We start from the raw sequence: 20,806 nt of genomic DNA, 5'->3' as shown, positions 1-20,806 counted from the left end.
TCTGTTCTCTCAGTGACAGTCAACCGCTGCATGGTCTCCATCCACTCACGATCATGCCTATCCACTTCCCTGTCCAACAAGTCACGGAGCTTCCCCATGACGTCCGGCGCCACGTTCACCGTCCTGTTCAATAGAGCTATGCTGTTTATACCCAGCCTGGTAAGTTCTTGCTGTACCAAATTGGATCGGACTAGCAGATCCAGCGGAACGGGCTCGCCCCTGGCTAAAACCTTTATCTCCGCGGCCGTCTCCACTGGAAGGTCAGGGTGTCCAGATATAGGATGCCCTCACTTGTCTAACCACCTAGTAAGTGGCAGTTTGTCGTAGGTTTCCTTGTCCAGAAATGAAAACCCGTCTTTGATTTCCGATTGGTTAGCCCGCTTCTCCTCGAGGCGCTCATAGAATTCTGTCTTTTTACTGAGGCTATCTGCGTTCTGGTGCTTATCACGGGTACGGTGCTCTATGATCATGTGGTATCCATCTAGGCGCACGATCCAACGACCAATATAACTTTGGTCAATCGAATAGGTTTTCAGCCAGGCAAGGGCACGATTATCCACACGTAACTTGAAGGGAGCACTCCCCAAGTAGGCCCTGTATTTTTCCCTGAAAATGATCACCGCGAACATCTCCCCTTTTGGTGCGCCGTACTTCATCTCAGTATCACTCAGGACCTTACTCCCGTAGGCTATCGGACGGAGAACCGTTCTCCCGTTCCACTCCTGCTCCTGGTGAAGTATGCCCGATATCGCAACCACCGATGCATCCGTGTCCAGCACGAACATCCCCATCTCTGTTGGCATGCCGAGGACCGGTGCCTCGCAAAGTTCACGTTTGATGTTCTCAAATGAAACTTGTGCTTCATCAGTCCAAGTGAACTTTTTGCCCTTGTTTCTCATCAACCGCTGCATGGGGTATATTTTGTCAGCATACCCCTTGATGAATTCTCGATAATAATTAGCAAATCCCAAAAAACTCATCAGTTGTGTATCTGTTTTAGGTGCCTTCCAGGTCAACACCGCTTCGACCGCTTCAGGATCTGGTCTCACTCCATGTTTATCCACCAGGCGGCCCAGATACTTTATGGAGTCTCTGAGGATTTCACACTTAGAGGGTTTAAATTTCAGGCCCGCCTGCTTCATGCAAGTAAACACCTCATCCAACCTCTCTATGTGGTCCTCTAAGGTTGGTGTTGCAATCACGACATCATCGACATAACACATGATGAGATTCTAGTATTTCTTAGTCACGCTCGTGAGTGCCTGGGCCATCAGTCGCTGGAATGTGGCCGTCGCGTTGCACAATCCGAACGGCATCCTCTTCCACTGGAACAATCCCAGCTCGCACGCGAAGCCCGTTTTTTCACGATCTTGCTTTCGGAGTGGCACTTGCCAGAACGCAGAGCCCAAATCTAACGTCGTGAAAAACTTCGCGTCTCCCAGCTTGGATAGGCTCTCATCGATGCGGGGAATCGGGTATGCGTCCTTTATAGTCACTGCGTTCAGATAACGGAAATCACAACAAAATCTGAGTTATCCCCCTTTCTTTTTCGCCATGACCACGCCACAAGCCCATGGGGACTTCGACGGCTCGATCATGTCGTACTCCATTAACATCTCGATCTCCTTCCTACACGCTTGTGACTTGTTTGGGGTCATTCTTCTCGCCCCTTCCCTATGAGGTACCGATCCCTCTTCTATCTCAATCTCGTGTTCTACAAAACTACAGCAACCTATGTCGGCCTTATGTTTCGAAAAAACGTCTGCGTTCCGACTTAGCACCGCCTTGAGCGAATCTAGTTCCTTGTCTGATATTTTACCCCTCAAATGTTCTATCTCAGGTAGGACCGGTTTATTCGCTGCTAACTCTGTTTCTGTCGGTCTCTCGGGAAAGTTGGAACAACTAGACAACCCATCATCTGTTTCCGACTTCATTGAAAACAATTTCCTAGAAGACTACAGTTCATTTACTCTCTTCAATATACATTGTTGGTTCGCACGGAAGGGACATTTAGTTACATCAAACTTTTTCAAGTTCTCCACACTCTGAAAATCTGTGTTCAGAGGCAAAGCGTAGACAAGTTTCTTTCCCCTCTGTATTGTCACTGTTGTTGCTTCTGTGTTCAACAACACACTCACACACAGTCCACTCTGAGTGAGTGAGAAGCTTCCTCCTAACATAGCCGAGCTTTTACTGTTTGCATTTGGTACCAGACACACCTGTCTGTCATTGATGAGTTCATTCAAGTTCCTCATCCTAAACGTCGCTATTACGGCTTGGTTTGGTTTCAATCTAACTCTTCGATCCAGAAAAATCGGCACCTTGGCCTGGTTGATTAAGATCTTATTAAGGGGTTTCTTTTCATACTTTCTCTTAGGATCCTTGATCCTAATCAACCCGTCATTGAGATCGATCGTGACATCAAAGTTGCGTACGAAGTCCGTCCCTAGGATGAACTGATCGGATTCGTCCAAATTCTCCACTACTAGGAAGCTCATCCAAAGATGTCTTCCTCCAAGCTGCAGTGAAATGATCGGGGTTCGTCCAGTCACATAGATCGCTCCCTGATTGGCAGCTGCCAACCTGATGTTTGTCGGTATGAGATCCGATCTCTCGAAACCCATGTCGGTCCAAGTTTTGACTGGCATGACGCTGACCACTGCTCCCGTGTCTAGCAGTCCCTTTACTGAAAGTTGTCTGCCTTGCACGTCCAGCACGTGTGCGGCCAGATCGGCCTCGCAACCTATGTGCACCGCATCTTGTTCGAGCATGGCATTATGTCCGATTCGTCTAACCTTCAGCTCCTCTTGACCAATGTAAATCCGGCCAATCTGATCACTCGCATCAGTTACGTGAGCTTTTGTGTAGATATTGATGCCATCCACATTCATTAGAATCGGATATGGGCCATGGAATTCGATGTAATGTCCATCCACTCTCATCAGTCTGGGATCTCCTGTCGTGAGCAGCGCTCGCACTGCCCTGGAGTCCAGTTTGGGATCTTTCTCCCTCAGGTAGTCTGCATAAATGTCCGCTCAAGTTCTTGATCACCTGGTGTCCTGCGACTGAGATGATGAACATTAACTTTGTCCCTTCCTTCGTCATGCCGAAAGTTCTACCAGATATAACGTTCAGTTTTAGTCCCTGCTTCCTGGGTTCCTCTTTGTCTTCTTTTTCCGTCGTTTTACCATGAATATTAAAATTTTCCCAAAGATCTGTGCTCTCCAGTTCGGAGCTTACCCATTGCTCCGCTTTTTTGGTGGCTAGCTCCTGTTTGACATTTTGCAACGCTGTCCTTGCCGCCAGACCGTAATCCACCTTGAGTGGGCTAGCCGACTCTGCCTCCAGGTTCGAGGCTACCACCTCGTCAGGCAGTGTCTTTACCTTCTTAGTCGTAAAGGTGCTCGGTGTCGTCTCCTTTCTCCGAGACTCGGCCTCGTTCATCAGACATGCTCGACTGCCCTTGACACCCGAAAGCGCCTCTTCGTGGCGGGGATGTTTCGCGTCCGCCACTGCATCCCAAAACTGAGTGCAATCCGACTTGAAGTGTCCTTCCAAAATACAGAAGAAGCACCTCGGGCCATATTTCATGATGAGCCCTCTGACGTACTCTTCGTGGTCCTCGTCGGTCGCGTCGACGTCGTCGAGAAAGTAGCCTATTACCTTCATGTTCTGTTTGTATGCAGAACACGCGGAAACGTGATGGTCCATCGAACCACAATTCGCAAACGACCTCCTCTTATCCATGTCATCGCGAGGTTTGTGCCAACTGGAGTTCGCACCAGTGTTTGTCCCGCTGTAGTTACCATAATTGCTGTAACGGTTTTGCGCCCTCGGTTTTATGAGTAAATACTCGCGTGACTTCATACGCAAATCATCGGGCGTGGGTACCTGGTCAAGTGACAGGGTGAAGTGCGTGGCCAACATCGTTTTCAACTCCTCACTCTTTACTCCGTCCATGAACTTCGAAGCAATCGCCAAGTTTCGCTCTGATATTCTCTCATCGGGATTGCTTCTCCTCCTAGTCGTCCGAAAATTTATCTAAGGATTCGTCATCTCTTTGACGCCTCTTTTCGAACTTCACCATAGCCTGGTGCCCTTGTACTCCAGAGCCGAAAAGATTCAGCAGGATGTCGAATATCTTGCGAGCGCTGTCTCTCTCATTGGCTCTTTTCGCCATTACACAATTTAGTGCAGTACCCTCCAGGATGCTTGTTAGCGCGCTGCACTCTTGTTTCTTGGAGAGACTCTCTTCCTCAAAGTGCAGCTTCATCACATCTGGTTGACTATCGACCTGCAAACCCGTTCAACACCTCGGCTCCGAATGGACACTGGCCTCTTCTCTGTTCTCTCAGTGACAGTCAACCGCTGCATGGTCTCCATCCACTCACGATCATGCCTATCCACTTCCCTGTCCAACAAGTCACGGAGCTTCACCATGACGTCCGGCGCCACGTTCACCGTCCTGTTCAATAGAGCTATGCTGTTTATACCCAGCCTGGTAAGTTCTTGCTGTACCAAATTGGATCGGACTAGCAGATCCAGCGGAACGGGCTCGCCCCTGGCTAAAACCTTTATCTCCGCGGCCGTCTCCACTGGAAGGTCAGGGTGTCCGGATATAGGATGCCCTGACTTGTCTAACCACCTAGTAAGTGGCAGTTTGTCGTAGGTTTCCTTGTCCAGAAATGAAAACCCGTCTTTGATTTCCGATTGGTTAGCCTGCTTCTCCTCGAGGCGCTCATAGAAATCTTCGTGGCGGGGATGTTTCGCGTCCGCCACTGCATCCCAAAACTGAGTGCAATCCGACTTGAAGTGTACTTCCAAAATACAGAAGAAGCACCTCGGACCATATTTCATGATGAGCCCTCTGACGTACTCTTCGTGGTCCTCGTCGGTCGCGTCGACGTCGTCGAGAAAGAAGCCTATTGCCTTCATGTTCTGTTTGTATGCAGAACACGCGGAAACGTGATGGTCCATCGAACCACAATTCGCAAACGACCTCCTCTTATCCATGTCATCGCGAGGTTTGTACCAACTGGAGTTCGCACCAGTGTTTGTCCCGCTGTAGTTACCATAATTGCTGTAACGGTTTTGCGCCCTCGGTTTTATGAGTAAATACTCGCGTGACTTCATACGCAAATCATCGGGCGTGGGTACCTGGTCAAGTGACAGGGTGAAGTGCGTGGCCAACATCGTTTTCAACTCCTCACTCTTTACTCCGTCCATGAACTTCGAAGCAATCGCCAAGTTTCGCTCTGATATTCTCTCATCGAGATTGCTTCTCCTCCTAGTCGTCCAAAAATTTATCTAAGGATTCGTCATCTCTTTTACGCCTCTTTTCGAACTTCACCATAGCCTGGTGCCCTTGTACTTCAGAGCCGAAAAGATTCAGCAGGATGTCGAATATCTTGCGATCGCTGTCTCTCTCATTGGCTCTTTTCGCCATTACACAATTTAGTGCAGTACCCTCCAGGATGCTTGTTAGCTTGCTGCACTCTTGTTTCTTGGAGAGACTCTCTTCCTCAAAGTGCAGCTTCATCACATCTGGTTGACTATCGACCTGCAAACCCGTTCAACACCTCGGCTCCGAATGGACACTGGCCTCTTCTCTGTTCTCTCAGTGACAGTCAACCGCTGCATGGTCTCCATCCACTCACGATCATGCCTATCCACTTCCCTGTCCAACAAGTCACGGAGCTTCCCCATGACGTCCGGCGCCACGTTCACCGTCCTGTTCAATAGAGCTATGCTGTTTATACCCAGCCTGGTAAGTTCTTGCTGTACCAAATTGGATCGGACTAGCAGATCCAGCGGAACGGGCTCGCCCCTGGCTAAAACCTTTATCTCCGCGGCCGTCTCCACTGGAAGGTCAGGGTGTCCGGATATAGGATGCCCTGACTTGTCTAACCACCTAGTAATTGGCAGTTTGTCGTAGGTTTCCTTGTCCAGAAATGAAAACCCGTCTTTGATTTCCGAATGGTTAGCCTGCTTCTCCTCGAGGCGCTCATAGAAATCTTCGTGGCGGGGATGTTTCGCGTCCGCCACTGCATCCCAAAACTGAGTGCAATCCGACTTGAAGTGTCCTTCCAAAATACAGAAGAAGCACCTCGGACCATATTTCATGATGAGCCCTCTGACGTACTCTTCGTGGTCCTCGTCGGTCGCGTCGACGTCGTCGAGAAAGTAGCCTATTGCATTCATGTTCTGTTTGTATGCAGAACACGCGGAAACGTGATGGTCCATCGAACCACAATTCGCAAACGACCTCCTCTTATCCATGTCATCGCGAGGTTTGTACCAACTGGAGTTCGCACCAGTGTTTGTCCCGCTGTAGTTACCATAATTGCTGTAACGGTTTTGCGCCCTCGGTTTTATGAGTAAATACTCGCGTGACTTCATACGCAAATCATCGGGCGTGGGTACCTGCTCAAGTGACAGGGTGAAGTGCGTGGCCAACATCGTTTTCAACTCCTCACTCTTTACTCCGTCCATGAACTTCGAAGCAATCGCCAAGTTTCGCTCTGATATTCTCTCATCGGGATTGCTACTCCTCCTAAGCAATTCAAAGTCGTCCAAAAATTTATCTATGGATTCGTCATCTCTTTGACGCCTCTTTTCGAACTTCATCATAGCCTGGTGCCCTTGTACTCCAGATCCGAAACGATTCAGCAGGATGTCGAATATCTTGCGAGCGCTGTCTCTCTCATTGGCTCTTTTCGCCATTACACAATTTAGTTGCCTCCCCAGTACCCTCCCCAGGTTGCTTGCTAGCGCGCTGCACTCTTGTTTCTTGGAGAGACTCTCTTCCTCAAAGTGCAGCTTCATCACTTCTATCCAAGTATCAATGCAGCCGTCTGACTCGTCTTTATACGACTTCGGCTTTTTCGGTGTCCGTCTTGTCCTCTCTCCTCTCTCGGTTGACTTCGAGAGCTTAGTGATGAATGTCTCGAGAGATCTATTCAGAGGCTCAAACATCGAGGCATACATCGTCGTGTCCTGTGAGACTGTAGTCAGATCTGGCACTGAACTGACTTGTGGCACAGTTGGCAACCTTGTCTCCGGAGTAGCATCTGCCTCCGGCGGGACCGGATTCGTCCAACCAGGCCTCGACGGGGCTGCCCTTGGCCGCTCCCTATTCCCATGTTCGTAGTTCGTTCTCGAACTTTGCTGGGCCCTGGCATAGCTGCCCGTACCATCTCCATCATTCGCATGGCGTGAGTGCTACCTTGGGTTGGAACGCTCCTCCCAATTGCTCCCATTTAAGATCGCGTCAAGCTTCCGCATCATTAAATCAGATTTGGCTTCTAACCTTTTTTCCAGGCTAGTCATCGTATGGGTGTAAGTATTATCATGATCGTTCAACAATCGCTCGATCTCTCTGGTCATCCTAGCCTCCCTTTCCTCTGACTCCTTGTTTGCCTGTGCCAGGCTCTCCGCCAGGCATTGATCGGTGTTGCGAATCAATTGAGCCTGATCAACCCTCGCCTGCGACTTCACGTGCGTTAGTTCATCTCTCAAATTCTCCCGACCCTGGTGAGCTCTCTCGTCAATTTTATCTATTCTCTTAGTCATGTCCCGTCTCAGTTCATCCAGACCAGCCGGCGAACATGTAACTTATATCGCCAGTTGCCCCCGATGGCGGGGTTAGCACCAGAGAATATGAGGTCAACTGCGGCTGCAGCCTGGTACTTGATGACGCACCGCCTTTTTGCTTGCTCATCGACGTCATCAATCTGTCGAACGTTGATGACGCTCCCATCGTTATCCCATCTGAAATGGGCCTGGTCGGCGAGGCGAACGATGCCTTCCTGCTCATGTCGTTCCTTGGGCACGGTGTGAAGTTCACATCCGGATGGGTTATCTCCGGGTGGTCATAACTGAAAGACAAACCTTCAGTTCATAGTGACGCCATGCGCTCATCGTACAAAGACTTCCAGCTTTTCTTGGCCTTCGAACCCGGTTGTTCTTCACTCGGGCTTATACTCGTTGTTGCTCTGCTTGGCCAGAGATGAGTGGGTATTAGCTGGATGTGAAAATTCTCTTCTCCACCTATTACTCTTGGTCTCCGATTTGGACATTCCCCTGAATAACACTTCCTCTCGCGGCTCGACCTCGGAACGCTCCGAGGTCTCGTCCGTCCTCTCAACTTCCTCCCGCTCGAGGTCCTCGCTCGGCTCAAAGTCGGGTCGAATAAGCGTCCGTTCCCCTTCGTCAAAGTGGTCCACAAGCGTTTCGCTCGGGGGCCCGACCTCGGTGCTCCGCCCTTGATCGCCATCGAGGTTTTTCTCGCTCCTTAGTTTCATTTCGCTCACTGAAAGATCAGCTTGACCTTTAGTCGATTCGTTTTCAGCAAACACGTCGGAAGCGCTGCTAAACGAAGATTGGCTACGCCTAATTTTAAATTTTCGCATGCTTCCCTTGCTCAGCCTGGGAGTCTTAGTAGTCGATCCTAACGAGTCCCTACGCTGCATACTTTGTAACAAATAACAAAAATCGTATAATTTGATGGTGATATACACGTACCGCAAATAAGTTCAGGTTGATTTACTTAACACTGCCTACTCGATCTCGTAAATATCAAAAATGTCTCTTAGATTTCTCAATGACAGCTTTAGTGACTCGGCTAAAGTTACACACAGGGCCTACTCAGTATTGATATAATACTAACTCAATCCCCTTGTATAGTATAACAGTATCACAAAGTTTTCACTAGATATAGTCAATACGCAAAACACAATTGATGACCAGATAGAATGTCCTATAGGTGACAGCGACCTTTCGTCAGTATCAATTTACCGCCACACTCTTATTAAATCACTGCTTCGTTAAAATCAAACGATTTTCTGTAAAAGGCAGTGATGATTCAGGAATAGATAAATAAAACTTAGTCTTAAAGAAAGGACTTCCCTCAATCGGAACACTCCAAAAGAACGAAGCTCAGGACACTGTCTTCTCAAGTGAGTGTGTATTTGCCTAATACACTCGCCGAGGTCTTCTTCTAGGTGCCCTGCGATTGCCCGAGCTGTCCTACTAAGTAGCTCAAGGCAACCTCTAATCGAAAATTTCTAAAGTCTATGAAAAAGCTCCCCCACACCCGGAACGCTCCAAGTGCACGAGAGCAGGGAACAACTTTTCTTCTCAGGTGAGTGTGTATTTGCCTAATACACTCACCGAGGTCTTCTCTTATTTGTTCCCGGATTGCCCGAACTTTCCTATTAAGTAGCTCAAGGCAACCACACAACCAAAATCACAATAAAAAAAATTTTTGGTTTGGGCACCTCTGATACACCCGATCTAGAATCCAAAGTTGATCATGAATTTCCGGATCAAAATGGGCTCCTATGATACTAATAAGCACGCCTAATATCCTAATATGATCCTAATTAAATGGATATTTTCCGTTTCCCAAATTGCCACAGAAGGTTTCCTCAAGTTTCTAACAAGGAGGGTTGTTAAGAGGTTTATGTCACTCCGGAGGGTTACTTCGGAGGGTTGTTAAGACACTTAGCCTACTTCGGAGGGCTACCTCGGAGGGTACCTTAGCCACCCAAGTGACTTCGGAGGGTTCCTCTTCACTCACTAAGGAGGGTCTATTAGAGGCTTAATATGCTCCGGAGGGTTACCTCGGAGGGTTCTTCCAAAATTTTCAAATTTTTTAACCTCACTTAGAAGGGTCTTCCACTAGCTTCAAAAAGCGTCAAAACAAGCTAAAAGCTCTCTGGGGGGTTGTTTTAACTTCTTTGGAGGGTCCCGTGGAAACTTTCCACAAAGGAGGGTTGCTAGAGGGCTTAAGTCAATCCGGAGGGTTACTCCGGAGGGTTCCGCAAAAAACAAGAAAACGGGTTATTTTACCGGGGTAAAGTCTCCGAAAGCGGTCTACCTGAGTCAAATCTAGGTTGGCTGACACGGTCAACCTTCCCAGTAGGATAAAAAGGTGATTTTATAAAATTTTATGTCGCTCGGAGGGTTCCCTGTAATTTGGACCCTCCGAATCAACAAATTCTGAAAAAATTTTCTTTTCCGAGATTATCAACCCAAAAACGGTTGCGGTCCGGAAAAGTGGTCCGAAACGTCGACTTATGGTACCAAAATTATCCCGATCGAATGGCTAGTCTTTGAGAAATCACCAAAAACGTGTTTGTCCAAATGGCCTTTTTTCACCACCTGTCAAGGTTCTGAAAAACTTTTTCCGCAATTCCTATTGAAAGTGCCTAAAAATAATTGAAACGAGCGTAGTAGCCCTGTACGGCACTGGAATAATGCAAAAAACCGGACCAAAATTGGTTTGGAGACAAACATTTGGCCAATAACTATCAAATTTGGACCCTCCGATTCCTTCCTTTTCCAATCCTTAAGTCGTTAGCTCTACCCACGGAGCTAGTCGGAGGGTTACTCAAGAATTTTTCTGGCAGCCGAGCACGTTATGCTAGCACGCTCCTAACACAAAAAATTTTATTGCTCTAACTCTAAAAACTCAAAAACTCGATCCCCAAAACAGATTGACAAAATTCGGAAAATTATCGAAATTTTAATCAAAAAATTTTCGTTTTTTCCAACTTCTACTGAGTCTTTTCTCACGCGGTTTCTTTAGTCAGGGGGGATTGAAATACATAGCTACTCCCTATATAAAAGCTTTTTGCTGTTCGGAAAAGCTCGGATATCCAAAAATTTGGGACCTATAGTTTGGTCGAAGATCGGTAATTTTCGACAAGATTTGGGTGTTTCTTGGGTCTAAATAGGAGATAAGTAATATATAATAAGGATAATAACCAATTAAAAGTCGTTAATGAATGGTACTATACCCACCTTTGCACCAAAATACCCGAATTAAGACCCTTAACTCGGAAATTTGTAATCGATGGAGGGTACAATCGGACCACGCCAATCTTGCCCCCCACCACTTAAGTTTTTATGAAATAGTACCCGAACGATACTAAAATTGTTTCAACGATACCCAACAGTCGTTGTGGATGTTGTCCTTGATGTCCTTGTTAAGTGTGAAACACGTCGGTCAGCTTGCCACTCTACCCTCCGGCCACCGGCAAAATCACCATTAACGTGCCTAAATACTCAAGTTACACTCAAGGGAGGGTATGCAACCCTTCACCAAAACACACAATCTTTCTATCAGAAATGATATAAATCAATCTGAAACGACAACAAATAGGAAGGTCAGATCACATCTCATCCGGAAATAACATATAAACTAAAACCTTATGTTTTTTTACTGTTTTTGGATTTTTTTTTACTGTTTCTTGTACTTTTTGTTTTCAATTAAATTTGTTTTTGGCTTTTTCTTGGTTATACACAATTTTTGTTTGGTTTTACGCTTTCTCTTTAATTGTTTTTGGTCCTGGGACCTCAGGACAGGCGGGCTCTAGATTTCCCACCTAACCCTCCGGCCCCCGGAATTTTCGATCTTAACTAAGTTAAAAAGCTAAATAGTACTAGGCGGAGGGTACGCACCTTCACCCTAGTACAATAACGGTCATTAAGGCCTCTAACTCGGGCTTACGCCCGGAGCGCAGGGTTCGTCGCTGAAACGCTTGCTGATCATGATGGTCTTATGCCTTTGACAGGCCCACCCAGGAGCGCCATAAAAACGCCTATGTAACATTTGTAACCTTCGCCCGGAAGATACATATCGACGGAAAATAAAACTAAGTCCTAAGACGACTGGCTAACGTCTAAACAGAGCTCTATATGCTTTTCACCGTCTCTACCAAGCCAGTACTTTCGGGGGTCTTTTCCAACATCGGGTCGACAAAAACGTTACTGTTCTCCGGCTTCGACCAGAACGCTCAAATTAACTTAATTACATGCAGAAATAGTGAGCTCATGGCTGGGTCTCAGTATCCCCAGACCACGAGGTCACTCCTAAAAACAGGGCTACTACTACTTTTTGAATTATTATTGTTTTTGTTCAGTAGATAAAAATCATCATCTCCATCGAAGATGGATCAACCCTTTCCCCCAACTCCTAGCTTCTCATCCTTATAAAAATGAATCCAGTTGTTAATTAAATTCAACTCAGGACATGACAGGAAGCTAAAAATTTATGTAAAAGGATAAAAGTTTCAGTCCCGAAACCCTTCCGGATTCTTGAATCCACTGAATCAAGCACGTTAAACTTGACTTCTCCGTAACCCGGAAGGCTGTCTTCCACCCTTCACCGTTGTTCGCAACGGCCTTGCAACTATTGTAGCGACACAATAGTTGCAACTCGGAGCGGTCTTCTGTTTTTCTCTGTTGTTTTTCTATCACAATCTCCGTTGTTTTCGTCAGCGCGACTATCGTTGTTCTGTTGCTTTTCAGCTCTTTTGCCAAAATTTCAAAATACCAGAATATCTTGACCTTCACCGTTTTACTAATCATCCGAATAACGTCGTTAATCCTTCAAAATCACTAACTCGGAAGGTTCACTGCTAAAAATTCGAAATCTGCAGAGATTGCATTTTTACCATTCTGGTCGAATGTAACATACTCCCCGGACAGTCCGGTCAATGTCCTCATTGAATCACGCAATGTTCGTAAAATAGATACAGTGTCATCGAACAGAATTTACAAAATGCACGAAATTATTTTTATCCACGTCACATCGACTCACTGCAGAATACAAATGGCATCATACCACATCACTATAGCCTTCAAATTCTTTCATTAATCTGCACATTGAGGATATGACCTAAGATAAAACATATTTTCCGACTTCCAATGTCAATGTCCCGATTAAAACTTTTTCTCTTAGATTTAAAAGGTGTTGGTTTGTAGGACAGTCCTGCCAACCAACAAGCTAAAATTATCCTACTATGCTTTTTCCCTTCGGAAATCTTGCTTGTTATTATCCTGAATGTTAAAACTAAGAAACTCTGTGGTTAGAAAGAACAATGAAACAATCTCCCTCTTCGAGAGATTATCCAAGCCTTTCATGTCACCACAAAGTGATAATTTCTCCTAGCTGATTAAAAACAGTCATGTAGGCTGGAATATTTAAATATACTCCTTCTCTTAAGCCTTTCTAAATAAATACTAAGTGAGCGTCTCTAAAGCCACTCAACTAAAATCAAAATGCAAATTTATAAATGCAACAATTTCAAAACTCAACTAAATGTTTCAGTTTTCAATTACAATTTGGTTGCTTGGTTTCTCACTTTTTCTTCATCACTTCTTTGTTTTCTTCTTCTTTCGTCGTTTAGAAGTTCTAAAACTTCTAAATCCTTCTAATTTCACCTCTTTTTGCATCTTGTTTTTCGGTCATTCGTCAATGTTCCATTTCTTCCTCCTGTGATACTGACTCTGCACTCTCAGTTTCCGTATCCTGCAACACGTCGTTAGCTATCCTGACGCTGCTGGAAGCCGTCCTCCAACACTTCTGCTCTTCTACTCTCTGTTTGCAACAAGGTAGGGGATCCACGTTAGATTCTCTGTTCCTGCAGAAGCTGTTGTGGAGACACAACGTCACGTTTCTCTCCAAACCTTCCTTTAACATCTCTGCCTTCTCCTTTCCACTACGTTCACTTGTCCTGGAAATTCTTTTCACAGCTGTGGTCACTGCATTCCGATGAGTCACGAGAGCTCGCTTGAAAGCTCCTGCTCCAATGTCCAGCTGATATTCACTGTACACCCTGCCGTGCTTCGACATATGCTTTTTCGCATATTCGTACAACCATGCAGTCATGTTAGCTCTGAACCATGGCATCAATGGTTTTCTTGCCCATATATTCTTCACTTCCATCGTAATGTTTAGAATTTTGCACATTGTCTCAAAAAGATCTAAATCTTTTAGACAATCTAATTTCCGCAACTGTTCTTTCGTCGGTGCCTCCTGTCTATTATTTTCTCCCACATGAGCTTCCAGCCATCGTATCGCCATCATAACTCCCACTATCACTATTGTTATGGGCTGTGATGAGTCTGGTAAACCCATGGAGAGCAGCTCTCCAGAGTCCCAGATCAACATCAGATTACTACTCTTGGGATACCACCAGGTCTGCAGCAAGCAGTGGCAAGGAAACTCGTCATGTGTCAACATGATGCTCCTCCAATTACGTTTTCCCGAAGCTTCCAGTAATGGCTCCACTTCCATCATCACTCGGTGGACTTCATCATTCTCATCTACTGCATTGTAATCTGTGACAGTTGATCCTCTCTGTTTCTGTCTCTCAAAGTCACTGAAGTTCCCGCTCACATATCCCATTAACTTCTTTCCCAGTATTGACTCCAACTCTTCCTTGGTTCTCTCTGGAACTGCTGAGAACATCTTACATAGCAACTCGTAAGACTTCTCGGACATTCTTGCCAGTCTCACACACTTCGGCACTGAGAAGGCTTGATCCACGATCGTTCTCGTACTCTTTACGTCCACAGCTACGAAATGTACAGGGTATCTGCTCTTACACATTGGAGCCAATGTCGAACCCACCAAATATCGTGCTCCTGATGGTCTACAATAAGTCTCACTGTGTCTAATGTTCATCTCCGTCTCGATTGCTTCCCTCCATTTTCCTATGTATTTCTGCTCAGTCTGCAGAACTCCTGAGAGTACTTATACACTGATGGCTGTGACCATCTCATGTTTCTGTTCTAGATTCAATAGTGACTCTAAAGAACCAAACATGCTGTAGAATCCTAGTGCAGTCACTAGATTCACCTCGGTTCCTCCATGGCAATCTGCTATCAGTTCCGTCTCTGTTCTTGCTTTCATCACCACGTTTCCAAACAATACCGCCAATTGCTTGTTTTGTTTCTCCAGGGTCTTCACACAGTCCAGACCTCCACAAACGTGACCCTCCAGTCCACAGACTTCCGCCAGACAGCTACCAGGTTTGACCCAGTCCTCTGGTCCCCAGCCAGGCAACTCAACTTTATCTTCTCCGTTGCTCCTAGAGGCCGTTATCATCACATTATATATGATGTTGAGGTCACGCAGGTTACAGTCTGCATTCAGTTCCCTCTGCACGTCTTGTGTCGCTCGCAATATTGAGTCAGCGTTGGGACTAGGACACCATGATGGCCTCATCAATTCCCACACTGCCATCAAGCTCTTTCTCAGTAATTCATCTGAGAATCCCAACCCAAACTCCACTCTTTTATCAGATTTTGGTACGGAAGGTGCAGTCACCTCTTCTTCCAAGACCAGTCCCAATTTGGCTTGTGGATTATTAACGCTTTTAATCGTTACAATTCTGGACTACCAGAATCTTAGCAACACCGCCTGCTCGTAATCGAAGAAACAATCGCGTATGTCTTCACTCAGGAAAGGGTTGTACGCTATCCCTATGATCCCGGATACATAGCTATACGATTTCTTCTTGATCGGTCCTCAGTATTCACTGGATTTTGGCAGTGCCCCCATAGATTCTTTTGCGAGTCTCAGTTCCTTGTTTGAGAATGGGTTCTAATTCCTCTCATGGGTTCTAATTCCTCGGGTTCTTTCATGTTCACCCTCATCGGTTTACTTTGCTGCATATCTAGCAGTGCTAGCAAGAATAAGCCTTTCGCTCGCTCATCGCCTTCCCTCAACATCTTAACACAAGTGTTCAATACAGGTACTGAAATCTGCTCTATCAGGAATCGAATGAAACAGAGAGCGTCTCTCCGCTTCGCACACGCTACTGCTGCTCCCTCTTGGACTATCAGATCCCGCAGGTTCGTCATAAGGATAACCTTCTCTTCTTTCGACCTCTTCCTTTCTTCTGAATCATACTCTTCGCGAGTCAGTCCCATCATGCACCAGGCGAACCTGAGTTGTAACTCTGTTCTTACGTAAGGCACTGCCACTAGAGCATGTATTTTTGGCGTAGTCCTCATTTCTTCTTCGAAATACCTTAATACCACTGCTTTCCATGGAAGGCTCACCAACTGCTCCATCGTTTCTGCCTGTATGTCAGACGACGCTAAAAACCCGTACGCCTTCTGCTTGAGGGTGGTGCCTTGCAAGATCGCTTCCAGATAACCCTCCATGGCTTTTTCGTCTTCCAGGGCCATCACATACCCTCTAGCCGAGTTTCGGTATTCTAACATCTCCATGTATCCACCGGTGGGTTCATCTATCGACACAGTCTCTGACACTGTTAGTCTGTTATATTCCACTGGAATTAGTTGTCCTGCGACACTTCCCTTTCCGTGATTCATGGAAGATGGCTTAAAGTATTTCATTGTGATCTCTCCACATTGGCTGAGTATTTCCATTTCCAAGGTTGCTCCAGTCAGAGTGCGGTCACTCCTTTTGGATTTATAACCTGTTGACTTTATCCCCGCCATGAGAATGGGTGGCACCATTTCTCTATCAGTTAACATTTTATCTGTGCCAGGCAGTTGATAATCACCTTGCCCCAAATCCATGACCTCCTCGACTCGTTTCCTTTTCGCTGAGTTAACAGCTTTCATCGATATCTCTGAATCCACCTTCGTCTTTCCGACTCTCCTCGGCATCACTCTGCTGCCTAACTTCATTTTCATCGCATTCATCTTATCAATCACCAATTTTGATCGCATCGTCCCTCTCCTGGTTCTTGACAGATACACCACCTCTCCTTTATCGTCCTGCAGTGTCATCTTGATGGGAGAATTCGCTTCACTTTCATCAGTGGTCGAGTCGATCAACACCTCACTCTGTCTCCCTTCACAATCATCAAGCTTGTCAAGGACTTCCCTCATCAAGGGTTGGTTGAGACCCATTTTCAGAACGGACTGGGTCCCATAGCTCTGAACCACGGTCCAGACTTCTTCCATAAACGCCACTCTGTCCAATTTGCATCCCGTCCTACTCTCGTGGTCTCGGTGATGTACTTCCCATTCTTCTTCGGGCAGCGTTCCCAAGAAAGGTACTCTGGCTGAGGCCTCTATTCTTCTTCTTCTAGGTGATTCCATAAGGATTCTTTGTTCGTTATTTCTTGAATTGCCAGGAGAGCTACTCTCCGGCAAATTCCGTTTCATCTCCATAAAGGCTGACGGAGGCTCCAGTGTCGACATGCCCTCATCCGCTGGCTCAGTCGTTCCCAACGTATCTGCATTGTTCTCAAGGTCACTGAAGATATTGAAATCCAGGCTGGATGTTCCTCCTGTCGATGCCCTGTCGTCTTCCCCACCAGCTTGATCTTGTTGCATGGGTTCTTTGGTTTGACGGCTTCCTCCCTGTCCGTCATCTCCTTCTGACTTATCCTTGTTCGAGCTCGAGGGTCCTTGTTCATCATTGTCGGCTTCTTCCGGGAATCTCGGCATGAGCAATATACCGGCCGATCTATCTTCTTCTTCTCCATGGACCACTTTGATTTCCTCACAGCCGAAGGGTGCTAGGAAGGTTCTCACCTGCAATATTCCTCCCACTTTCATCTCCTGTTTCACACTAGTCAGGATTAATGAGGCTTCAGGCAGTTTGGTCCTGCCTCTCATCCTCATCGGAGCTAAGCCTAATCCCGTCCATTCCTCGTCGAATTTTCCAGGCTTGGGAGTCGCGGCGTTGCTTATTCGCCTTCTCGTTGCTTGATCCGTATATGCAAATCGTGTGTATTGTAACACGGCGGCATTTCTCCCTACAAAGTATGGATCCATCGTTCCCACGAAATTCCCTATTCTCCTTTCATTGGTTTCGAATGCTCTCAATCTAGGAGTTTGTACCACGGAGACTGCTCCGAGCAACATCCTTCTTATCAGAGGGAATTCAGGGATTGCCTCCGGTAGCTTCTTGTAATCACCCCAGTCCTTCGTCTCTTCTCTCACTTTATGATATGCTGCAATGAGACGAGGCACTCTGGTTATTTCACCATGCGTTTTATCTTAGGGTCTCAGATTCCAAAGCTTCGGAAACACTTCGATGTGTCCTCTTTCTACTTCTCCCATGCGATCACGGAAGTGATCGTCAAAATTGATGACTGTCATCTCTGGCTCCGATATTTTCGTGAACAACAGATCTTCACTCATGAGCTCCCGCAATGTGTGCTGTTCACACCAGTTCAGTGTACTACAGTCCACTGCTGATATGAGGTTCAGGTGCAGCACCGACCTACTATATGCTTCCACTTTAACATCAGGGAACGCAAACGTGACTGCTGGTCCATAGATCACCGTCACAAACTCCGTGACTCCTCTGATCAGCGCCAAGGGATCGGTTCTCATAGCCAAGCTCAGATCAGTTAACAGCGGCATGCCTCCAACATGTCGTCTAACATCTTCCTCTCTTTGAATCGTCTCGTCTTCTCCCGTCCCAAAGCGATTTTGTTGTAAGAGATAATGTATAAGAGTGTGTCTCAGGTCTCTTATCTTGTTCCACGAGTCCGTGGATTTCTTCATATCTAAGTTCCTCACTCTCTCTCTCATCTGCTCTGGACAACGTGTCAGTTTCATCAGTCCTCCCAAGTTTCCTGTGGGTAATTGCAATCAATGTCAGAAGTCCATCTAGCCGCAGGTTCTGGATTCCGTCGGTGAGCAGTATCGCCGGTCCTTTCACGAAACTCTCTGCCCCAAATGTCACGAACAAGGCTATTAGTTCCACTATCGATACTTCCACTACTGCTTGGAGGAATTCTTTTATCAAGTAGTGCGAGACTTTCGGGTAAACTTTTGCCAAGAAGGACGCGGTCCATCCGGCTCCCAACCCTTCCAACATGCTGTCTGTCCATTCAAAGCCCTCCTGGCCCTTCACTTCCTGGGTCCAGAAGGTTTCCAGAGTAATCTGACACATTCTGTTCACAAACTCAGCGGTCTTTTCTCCGGCATTTTCCGCCAGGTTCACCTCCTTCAACAAGTAGGCATGTATCTTCTTTGTGATCATTACGGGGCCTTGCTCAAAAGCTTTGGCACCCAATGCCGCTACTCTAGGGTTCAGGTGTAGCCACTGGTTGGCTTCCGGCTTGGTTCTCAGAACCATCGCCTCCATGTGAGCTCTCGTCTCCAGTGAAGTTTTCCTTCTTGTGTCTTCACCTGCCACTTCCATTGCTCGGAACCATAAGTCGTTGGACATCGCCGCGATCACTCGATGATCGTCGTCTACCCCTGGTTTCAGTTTGAGCTGTCGACTGAAATTGGACAGTTCCAACCCCAGCACCTCGTCCAATACTAACATGTGTAGCGCATGGTCTTTGAATCCGCTCATCGCGTTTGAGATATCTGACCACACTGCAGGCAGTTCAGCCTTGAGTGGCCTCAAGTTCTCCAACTCTATCATGCGATTCGGGGCTGATATGATCACGTCATATTTTCTTTCCGAAAGTAAGATCACAATCGCATACACAAATTTCAGTCCATCCGGGAGATGTGCATATCCCGGAGACAATGCGAATACTATTCTCGGTGTCACTTTGGTGAATGACCCCTCCTTCGTCGCATCCACCACTTCACCCATCGACTCAAGAATATCTTTTATCGCGGGCCATACAGCGTTCTCTGCCGTTGTAGGATCTCTGAGTCTGCTCAGAAAACCTCTACTGTGCAGATGGTCATTGATGCCAGCAAACACAATCGTAATTGGGCTCATGTCCGTCTGCTTTTGTACCCCTATAGCCAGAGATATCGATTGCAGTAGGTCCAGGTCGACCGCTGCCAACATTATGACGTTCGGCCAAAACAGAGACTTGGAGGTGTACACGAACTCTGAATTCGCTACTATCATAATCTTGGCCTTCCTCATTTCTGCTTTGTCATAGGCGGCGAAGATGGTCTCATCTTTCTTTATCGCTTTCAATCCGCCATATCTTTGGGCATCACCATCTTGATTCACTAGTTTTGGGTATACTCTCTCCTTCACATGACCAGGGGGTGTCGTCAGCTGCCTGAATATCTTCACGTGTTGTCCAATCGGCGCTCTTGTCGTCATCATGATTCAACCTCACATCTTGCAATGGTCTCGCATTCACTGGTCCCATGGTGTTGTTAGAGGGCAGTCCCTCTAGGTCAGCAAATCTCAAGGCCGTCGTGGAGCTGAAGTTTATACTAGCGGCTATCAACCAGTCTACGCCGGTTATCGAGTACAATCTGCTGACGGATAGCGTCGCTCCATTCAGCATCCTCCTTGCATCTTCGATGAAGCTTACCCTCTGGAGATCCAGCTTCATTAGCTCGTCTTTGTATACATGCCAGGGAGACGGTATGGGTCTTGACCACATCAACGAGCCTCTGCCCGGACGTCTCTCCTCTCGACTGGAACTTGTCGTCTCTGATCTAGTGTCCGATCTAGTGTCCGATCTAGACGTGCCGGCTGTCTCTTCGATTGGGTTGACAGGTCCTATCTTCTCCTAGGATGGATGGTCCTCCTCATCGGTGCTTCTCCCAATCGATCCTGTACGTCTGTCCTTTGACCTGGTTCGCTGGAGCTTTGCTGGCTGTAGTTCGTGACGGCCGGGACCGTACCCAAGCTAGGAGGCACAAAAGTGGTAATCACCGCGTCACTCGCTGTTCCTTCTTCCTTCAGCACTCCTTTGTCAAAGAGTTCCGCTTCTAGTTCGTCCAACCGCTCTTGGAATACTCGATTCAACCAAGCTTGTCCTTCGATACTGTCGAAGTGGATGCCGTCCGTGGTCAGTCTGGCCTGATCCATAGCTCTCAACTCATGTTCGATGTCCATGAGGATCATTCTTCCGGCGTTCCGACTTGCGAGGTTCCTCAAGATGTTTTTCCACCTGACGACTCCCTCGTTGTGCCTTCTTCCTGATGCTGTCAGGATTCTCGTATTCATTGGCACAGTGCAAACGGTCAGTACCGCGCAATTGAATTTCTGCCAGAGGGTAGTAAACAAACACACCATCATTGACTCCCATAGTGCTTCCTGCTCATCTGAACCTCTGGAGATGTCATTCGTCCCAACTAAGAT

The 20,806-nt window shown here is 46.8% G+C and overlaps 2 protein-coding genes across 6 annotated transcripts in view; one reads left to right on the top strand and one right to left on the bottom strand.

The window, feature by feature from the left end:
- Positions 1-20,806, top strand: part of LOC134845124 (AP-2 complex subunit alpha-2-like) — a 606,200-nt gene that overhangs the window by 112,924 nt on the left and 472,470 nt on the right. The window contains exon 1 of one of the 3 annotated variants that reach the window (XM_063861989.1): positions 8,806-8,815. The exons of the other annotated variants lie outside the window; for them this stretch is intronic. The gene's annotated coding sequence lies outside the window, so the exon portion shown is untranslated. Of the gene's footprint in view, positions 1-8,805; positions 8,816-20,806 lie in introns of those variants that run through there. 3 annotated transcript variants of the gene reach the window in all.
- The window catches only part of LOC134845123 (FACT complex subunit SPT16-like), a 590,873-nt gene that overhangs the window by 118,558 nt on the left and 451,509 nt on the right, over positions 1-20,806 (bottom strand). The window lies entirely within an intron of this gene.

This window comes from Symsagittifera roscoffensis, chromosome 4 (genome assembly GCF_963678635.1).
Source record: "Symsagittifera roscoffensis chromosome 4, txSymRosc1.1, whole genome shotgun sequence".
NCBI lineage: Eukaryota > Metazoa > Xenacoelomorpha > Acoela > Convolutidae > Symsagittifera > Symsagittifera roscoffensis.
The sequence above is the reverse complement of the archived record's forward strand: the minus strand, read 5'-3'. Positions and strand labels throughout refer to the sequence as shown.